Raw genomic sequence first — 9,381 nt, forward strand, 5'->3', positions numbered from 1 at the left:
ACTGGGGGGGACCCCACGCCGTTTTTTTCAGCAATACTGATATAAACTGATATAAAATGAAATGCCTATATATATATATATATATATATACATATATATATATATATATATATATATATATATATATATAACTTTGTGGTATACACTGCACTATCTGATCTCAACATACTAAAAAGCAAAAATTTCTCTCCCTGCTAGCAATGTATTATTAATTATAAAATTCCCCTTACAAATCACCTGCTGGCCGAGGGATTCAACCTCACAACCATCACAATTGCAGGTCTGGTATTCTACCAGCTACGCCACCATCAAGTATCGATAGATTGTGCACACTTTCCCTGCCTAACTAACTAACTCCTATCGCACCCTACACACAGTGGATGATATAAAAGTTAGAGAGAGTGGACTCAGCTTAAGCGGGCTTGGTGGTGTAGGTTGTAGGATACAAGACTTGCAATGATAAGAGCTGTGAGTTCAATTCCACCAACCAGTGATTTATTTATTGGAATTCAGAAGTCAGAGAGTCCATGATAATGCGGGAACTCGAAGTTCCCACGAAGAAGCCCATTTGTTCGACGAACGAGCGAACAGCCAATGTTCGAGTCGATGCCATAACCAGTTTGTATATGTGCCTCCCACTTTTTAAGGGACCAAAAGTAATGGGACAATTGGCTGCTCAGCTGTTCCATGGCCAGGTGTGTGTTATTCCGTCATTATCCCATTTACAAGGAGCAGATAAAAGGTCCAGAGTTCATTTCAAGTGTGTTAATTGCATTTGGAATCTGTTGCTGTCAACTCTCAATATGAGATCCAAAGAGCTGTCACTATCAGTGAAGCAAGCCATTATTAGGCTGAAAAAAACAAAACAAACTCATCGGAGAGATAGCAAAAACATTAGGCCAAATCAACTGTTTGGAACATCCTTAAAAAGAACGCAACGGTGAGATCAGCAACACCAAAAGACCCGGAAGACCACGGAAAACAACTGCGGTGGATGACCGAAGAATTCTTTCCCTGGTGAAGAAAACACCCTTCACAACAGTTGGCCCGATCAAGAACATTCTACAGGAGGTTGCTGTATGTGTGTCAAAGTCAACAATCAAGAGAAGACTTCACCAGAGTGAATACAGAGAGTTCACCACAAGATGTAAACCATTGGTGAGCCTCAAAAACAGGAAGGCCTTATTAGAGTTTGCCAAACAACATCTAAAAAAGCCTTCACAGTTCTGGAACAACATCCTATGGACAGATGAGACCAAGATCAACTTATACCAGAGTGATGGGAAGAGAAGAGTATGGAGAAGGAAAGGAACTACTCATGATCCAAAGCATACCACCTCATCAGTGAAGCATGGTGGTGGTAGTGTCATGGCGTGGGTATGTATGGCTGCCAATGAAACTGATTCTCTTGTATTTATTGATGATGTGACTGCTGACAAAAGCAGCAGGATGAATTCTGAAGTGTTTCGGACAATATTATCTGCTCATATTCAGCCAAATGCTTCAGAACTCATTGGACGGCACTTCACAGTGCAGATGGACAATGACCCGAAGCATACTGCGAAAGCAACCAAAGAGTTTTTTAAGGGAAAGAAGTGGAATGTTATGCAATGGCCCAGTCAATCACCTGACCTGAATCAGATTGAGCATGCATTTCACTTGCTGAAGATAAAACTAAAGGGAAAATGCCCCAAGAACAAGCAGGAACTGAAGACAGTTGCAGGAGAGGCCTGGCAGAGCATCACCAGGGATGAAACCCAGCATATGGTGATGTCTATGCGTTCCAGACTTCAGGCTGTAATTGACTGCAAAGCATTTGCAACCAAGTATTAAAAAAGTGAAAGTTTGATTTACGATTGTTAATCTGTCCCATTACTTTTGGTCCCTTAAAAAGTGGGAGGCACATATACAAACTGTTGTAATTCCTACACTGTTCACCTGATTTGGATGTAAATACCCTCAAATTAAAGCTGAAAGTCTGCAGTTAAAGCACATCGTGTTTGTTTCATTTCAAATCCATTGTGGTGGTATATAGACCCAAAAAGATTAGAATTGTGTTGATGTCCCAATATTTATGGACCTGACTGTATATATATATATATATATATATATATATATATATACAGTATATATATATATATATGGAGCACGACCCCCTTGAGGGCTGCTGGTTAGTGGAAGTTCCTCTGCACTCAGCTGACCCTGAGAAGTATCCCAAAATACACTGACACAATAAGATACAAGTCTGACTGTTTACTGAGATAAAAGGTAAATCAAACAACGTAATAAGAACAAATAGGATTCTGTAATAACAGAGTTTGCAGTGTCACTCCATTAAACCCCACTTATTACAAGGGAGCTCAAAAGACCGACACTGCAAGAATAAATACTTAATCAACAAAGTGTTATATTCAATGAGTAAGAGTGACTGAAAGAACTATTAGCTTTAACTGTCCGGACTATTACTGAATGTATTAACCATGAACACTGCTTAACCTCTTCTAAAATCAGAACTGGCAATACCTCATGTTTACCTAATAAGAATCTAGCATTATGTCAATGAGTCCCCTTTAAGAATTGTAAGTAATAAAGTTCCTGCTCTAGCAAGGCCTTGCAGAATCTTTGCCAGCAGTTGGAGATCTTTATCACTCTTCAGGGTGATATTTGTAATCCCAATGTAGTGGTGTGTATGAAATCCTATCTGCAGTCAGTGTATGGTGGATGGAGGTTTATAATTGCGATTACAGATGCCACCAGGCACTCTTTCACACAGCAGTGTCCACATGTGACTATCCGGCCCCCAGGCGGGATGTCTCCTCACGATACTGTGCCACTGGGAATGTTTGGCTCTCGCTGTTCCAGTCAGTCAGTTCAGCTTCACCCGCTCTGCACTCAGCTCAACTGGATCTGTCACCTCCCTGCGACTTCCAGCATCCGCACCACTGAGGATGGGCTCCGCTCTCTCTCTAGGCCGCACACTCAGGCCTCCATCACTAACTGTGTCCTCTAGCAAAAACATATATCAATAAATAGTAGCCTAACAAGGGATGCTATCAAAACTGAGTGTGCACTAATGTGTATCCACAATATTTATAATACATTGATTAGAAAAATGTATAAAAAATTTACAGTATATATTATATTATGTATTGATCAATGTAAATATCAACTATATACATTTTTCATAAAATCTCCTAAATTAATTTACAGTATCATGTGTAGCTCCATGTCTTCATTGAGACCCCCTGGAGATCAACTATTAAGCTTATATATCCAGTAGGTCTCTTGACTGCATACCTTCAGAAACCTCTCATTTTCAGGTAAATTCAATGGAATAAAAAGAAAAAACCTTGAGGTCAGATATTGTAATGCCTCTGGACAAAATGTCGAGGGACACTACAGTCAGGAGAACCAGCCATAATCAATCTGTGGTGGTCCCTAATTATTTTGCGGAGGGTCCTTTTGGTACATTCAATATATAGCAAGTTGCAAGGACACCCTAAGCCATATAACATGTTCTCGGTAAAACTTGTAATACATTTTTTAATGGTGTAGGAAGCCCCTGCTGAGTCCTGAAAAGACGACTGTCCATGTGTGATGAACTGACATGTCAAGTAAAGGGGCTTTCTACATTGGAATATACCCACCCGATTGTCAAAGGACAGCCTTGGGGCAAATTTATCTAGCCCCCTTGGTCAACATGGTTTTATATATCATGGTCTAAAGCATGTAGTCAGTCTCACGAAGTAGAAGAACTGGCAAGTCTTGCAGCATGTAGACATCCCGACGTGTTTCAAAATGTAAACTGATTCAGAGCGCAAACATATTTTGGCTATGAGATACAATATACATAAATTATTATTAAATTCAACAAGAAAGAAGTACAAACTGAATATTCAAGAAAACATGAATTTTAATATATATGGAACATGGAGGCCACATATCATACTCACTGCATTTTTAACTGTGTCAATATATAGATGTAAAGCAAAAGTTTATCCGGGCAGCAGTAACTAACCTCTCAAAAAATAGAGGATAGTCTAAGAAGCATGGAAGAGGAAGCGGTGAAGATTCCAGGTAGGAGCTTATAATGAGGCACATCTAGCAAAAAAAAAGGAGCCAGGATTGCCAAAAATAAGAATGTTATGTGTAATCACAGTGATGTGCAGAGGCAAATCACTCATGAGGACCGCTATAAAGAGGAGAGCCAGTCTGAATGGGAGAGAAAGAAAAGAAAAAAAAAAGGGAGAAGGGGGAGAGATATAGCAGGAAAAGAGGGGAGAGGTATTGGTGTGTTAAAAACATAAAGACAACCTGAAACACTGTACATGTACCTGCACTGACCCCCTTGTACCATCCAATCCCTTTAGGAACCAGTCGAGGACTGACCACTAGGGATGATCGAACGGTTCGGGTCCACCATCGGTTCGGCCCAAACATTGGGTGTTCGAGGTTCGGCCGAATTTAGAACTTTTTGCCCAAAAAGTTCGGAATTCGGCAACCAGAACCGCCCAAAATGCTCCTTTACACTTAAGTTAGCTTCAAAAATTTAGTTTCTGTAGGGAAAGTGTTAAGTGTAAGGGGACCGTAGTGTAGTGTAGGGTTAACTGGCAGTGACTGCTATGGCAGGGTGACAAAACCCTTCCATAGCAGGGTGACCGCTATAGAGAAAAGATCATTTTTCTGAAAAGCTTCGGCACACCCATATGGCTTCTCACCAGCCAAGCATTTTTTTATGCTGCAGGGGCTGCCACTGCCAGTGCTTTTTTGAGGACATGTTTGATGTCAGACATGACATCTGAACATGTGTATAGGGGGTATATATAGACATATATGTCTGAATATATACCCCTAGACCATATATAGGTGTGATAGTAGCAGAAATAAATGCTTGCGCTAATGAAATCATTTACAGTAATATATTTCTGCTACTATCACACCTATATATGTCTAGGGGTATATATTCAGACATATATGTGTATATATACCCCCTATACACATGTTCAGATGTTTTGCCTGCCTCAAAAGAACCCCAAAAAATGCCAAAAAAACGCTAGCGTCAAAAAAAAAATGCCCAGGTGTGTTTTTGGTGGCATTTTTTGGGGGGTTTTGGAGGCAGGCAAAACATCTGAACTTGTGCACAGTACCACTATACACAAGTTCAGATGTTTTTCCTGACTGCAAAGATCCCAAAAAAATGCCTTCTATTAAACCGGCAAGGTGTTACAGGAGCGAAGCAAACCCCCTGTCAGAAAGTTTTCTAATACAAACAATCTTTTTTCTTCTGGTTCTGGACATGCTACAGAGCTGAAACTTCACATGTACACTTTTTAGACCCCCCAGATCTGAAATCCAAAGTAAAAATTAAAAAAATCTCTTTTTTTTTTAATTTTTCAATAATTGGCTTTTTTATCAAAAATGACAATTTTTAAGAACTTTTTTGTGTGATTTTGTGTCTGGGGGGGGTCTAAAAGGTGTACCTGTGAAGTTTCAGCTCTGTAGCATGTCCAGAACCAGAAAAAAAGATCATATAGGTGTTAAAGTTAAAGGAGGGTCCCGACCCACATCCCTGTTCTACTGAAAAATTATCTTTTTTTTTCATGGTTCTGGACATGCTACAGAGCTGAAAATTCACATGCACACCTTTTAGACCCACCAGATACTAAATCCAAAGTAAAAATAAAAAAATCTCTCTTTTTTTTTTTAATTTTTTCAATAATTGGCTTTTTTATCAAAAATGACAATTTCTAAGAACTTTTTTTGTGTGATTAATAGTTAATGGGGCATGACCCAGAACCCTAGGCACTTTTTAGGGGCATTTATTGGGTTTTAGGGCTTCAAAATGGTGTTTTTTGATTACCAAAGTTCGGGTCCCATTGATTTCTATGGGGTTCTGAAATCCGAACCGAACTTTTGGAAAATTCGGGTGTTCTGGTCGAACCGAACTTTTCAAAAGTTCGATCATCCTTACTGACCACCAGTGGGGGGGATGTAAAACATCCCTATTTTATATCCTGTTGGCTTGTCATTGTAATTGTGCATATAGGCCTCACCTGTGTGGTGTCCCCAATCAGGGATGGAGAGGTAGAGGCAGTATGCCACCTTAAGGACTGCCCGCCGCAGTTATACTGCGGCAGGCAGCTCCTCCTGTGCAAACCGACCTAGGTATACGTCGGTCACGCGCCTGCAGCTAGAGGGCAAGCGCGCACCTGCGTGCTCCTGCCCCCACTCGGCAGTGGGAACTCAGAAGCACGGGGCAGGCGGCTCCGATTGCCGCCTGACACCCACGATCATTCCCCCGCTGAGAGAGAAGGACGGTCATCTATTGTAAACACACCAGGCCGTTCTTATCTCTGGAATGATCACAGAGTGCCTGTGATCCTTCTATGTAGGATTACAGGTCTCTGTGATCATTTCACAAGCCCCACCCCCCCACAGTTAGAATCACTCCCCTAGGCTCACATTTAACCCCTTGATCACCCACAGTATTAAACCCTTCCCTGCCAGTGTAATTATTACAGTAACAGTACATAATGTTAGCACTGATTACTGTAGTAGGGTCACTGGTCCCCCCAAAAGTGTCAAAAATGTCAGTTAGGGGTCCGACCTGTCCGCCCCAATGTTGCAGTCCCGCTAAAAATCGCCTGATCTCTTTTGAATTTGAGTTTGGTGAAAATGAGCCCCTTTTGAAATTTTTTAAAGATTATTTGTTCAAACTTGTGACAATTTGTTTAAAAAGGTATGAGAACTGATACATGTTGGCTGACTCAAGCCTAGTGTGTATAATATTACGCATATGTTGTAACTTCCTCTCTCTTTTTTTTAAGATGACTTGCATCAATTTTTTACTGCAAAATTTTGCAAGTGAGTGCTATTCTTTCTGAAGCTCAGGATCTAAGAAATTGCATTGTTTCTTGATCTATAGACCTCTGGGGGTATATGAGAAGTAATATATTTCATTAAAAAAGATTTATCCCACCACTGAACGCATTCAGATTTCCTGGCATCCTCAAGTTTTAAAAAGACCTTACGCATATCTGCCTCATACTATCTTGAATGTGGTGGTTTTAAATTTGGAATACTATTTATTACACATCTAGCATTGTGAAGAGTGTTAAGAGTGTTTTTTTTCTGAGTATGATCCCTTTTGCTCTGAGTTTCCCTTGTCGGGGAATACCAGAGCTGTAACAATTTATTATATATATCATATATTTATTTAGTCTAAATCATTAACTAAATTCATATTGAGAAAAAAAAAGTACATTTAATAATATAAAAACCTAGAACAAAAACAACAAATGGACAAAATAATTAGCAAAAATGATAAATGAATGCATCCAGGATTGACATAAGGCCGGGGAAGCTCCCACTCCAAAGCTGACAGCAACCCGCTGTCTCGGCGGTACCTTTCCTTCCGCTTTTGAGCTGACAGTAGTCCACTGTCCTGGCGGTACCTCTCCTTCCATTGTGGTGGTTTCCCGACCCCTGTGGTTCCCACACCAGTTTGGCACTTTAGCAACATACCTATCCCCCTGGCAAGGAATTGGCATGAAGTGATCCATCCAGGTCTGTCTCACTGCTCTCTTTACAGCTGTTGCGTCTTTTAATCAGCACAAACTCTGCTTGTGTGCCTTAACTTTTTTCATTGACTTATTGGTATTATTGGTCATCATGCTGGGATGATTTTTATCAATAAACTGTATTCTCCAGACCATCAGGTTTTGCCTTTATTAAGCCCATTTATCAAGAAGGTGAACAAGAAATGATTACATTACAATTCATTCTCATGAGACATGGAACTTTCCATATAAACTGCATGCTGATCTGCAGCATTGTTTTTTTATATTTTATAAGTCTAAGTGTGTTATGGTTTTAGGGCTACCAGGCTAATAGTGGTCATCGAGTGTATATTTGGTTGTTTGTGCTGATTAATTGTGTGTTTGGTAATGCAGTAAATAATGCTACAAGTTAGATGGCCAATCCCTAGGTATTCAGTCTCTGCTAGCACCAATAGGTTAATGACAGCAGTGCCCTCTCACTAGCCCCAGTGATACAGCAACAGGGGTTTCACTATCCAGGGTTCATCTTACTTCTGGATCTGCCTGGAGCAACTCTGCTACACAGCACATGGCCGTAGACTTGTGATAACACATACTCACCTCTGTTCCATTTAAAATACATACAAAGCTATTCACAACCCTGCCTGAGCTACCAATCTTGTCTCTAAATATCATTCAAACTGTCCTTTCTGCTCTTCCTAAGACCTCTTGCTCTTCGGCTCTCTTGTCTCCTCCTCCAATGCACATCTCCTGGACTTCTTCAGAGCCTCTGCCATCCTCTGGAACTGTCTACAGCAATATGTCTGGCTATCTCCTAATTTGGCCACCTTTAGGCAATCCCTAAAAACTCATCTCTTCAGGGAAGCCTATCCCACCTCCACCAAACAACTGAACTTTTAATTCTTCCATCAGCTCATCCCTCTCAGTTATTACCTTTTGTATCACCTGCCCCACCCTATTATATTGTAAGCTCTTATGAGCAGGGCCCTCTTAACCCTCTTGTATTTTATTGTATTATAATTGCCCTGTCTCCCTTTATATTGTACAGCGCTGTGTAAACTGTTAGCGCTAGATAAATCCTGTATGATAATAATAATAATAATAATGTAAAAACATGAACATGAAGAATCCTTTGCTTGATCGATTTTCTGGCAACTGAAGTGGAGTCTGTAACTTTAAAAACAACTGCAAATTATATTCAAAGTAAAGCACGTCTCGCCTGGCTCTGAAACAGAGAGGGTGCAATTTATCATTTCATTATTGCAGGGTGACCCTTCAAACCATCCATCCCTGCTAACAGTAGATTCTTTCTTTGAAGCCCTGAGTTTACTATATGATGACTCAGATCTACTGTTGTTACTATTATTATTATTGTTAGCAGTAATACTAGTATTTGCATTTTTATCATCATTTAAGTATAATGTGTTTTATTATTATTATTGTTGTTATTTAGAATTTTAATTATTTTACCTAATTCATTATTTACCATTATTATACTATATGTGAAAAAACAAAACATATTAATTATCATGTCCATTTTCAAAGCTTCACACCTTCTTCCTGATCATTATCATGTATTAAGAAAAAATGTTGCACAAGAGTGGGCTTTACATAGTTTGCATTTTGTTATAACTTGTCAGAAAATGTTTTGTTTTTGTTTTTTTTTCTTTTGTTGTGATTGGTGGAAGTTTTAAAAGGTTAGTAACCTTCTGCAGACTGGCTCAGGCATCCAGGTATGGTATAAAAAGACAAGCCTGGGACTCCAAAAATATAGAAAAGCAGAAGCTTTTGACAACCCTGAGGGATCATAAAAGTTCCAGAA

This window comes from Pelophylax lessonae (genome assembly GCF_965119305.1).
Source record: "Pelophylax lessonae genome assembly, chromosome: 2".
Taxonomy (NCBI): Eukaryota; Metazoa; Chordata; class Amphibia; order Anura; family Ranidae; genus Pelophylax; species Pelophylax lessonae.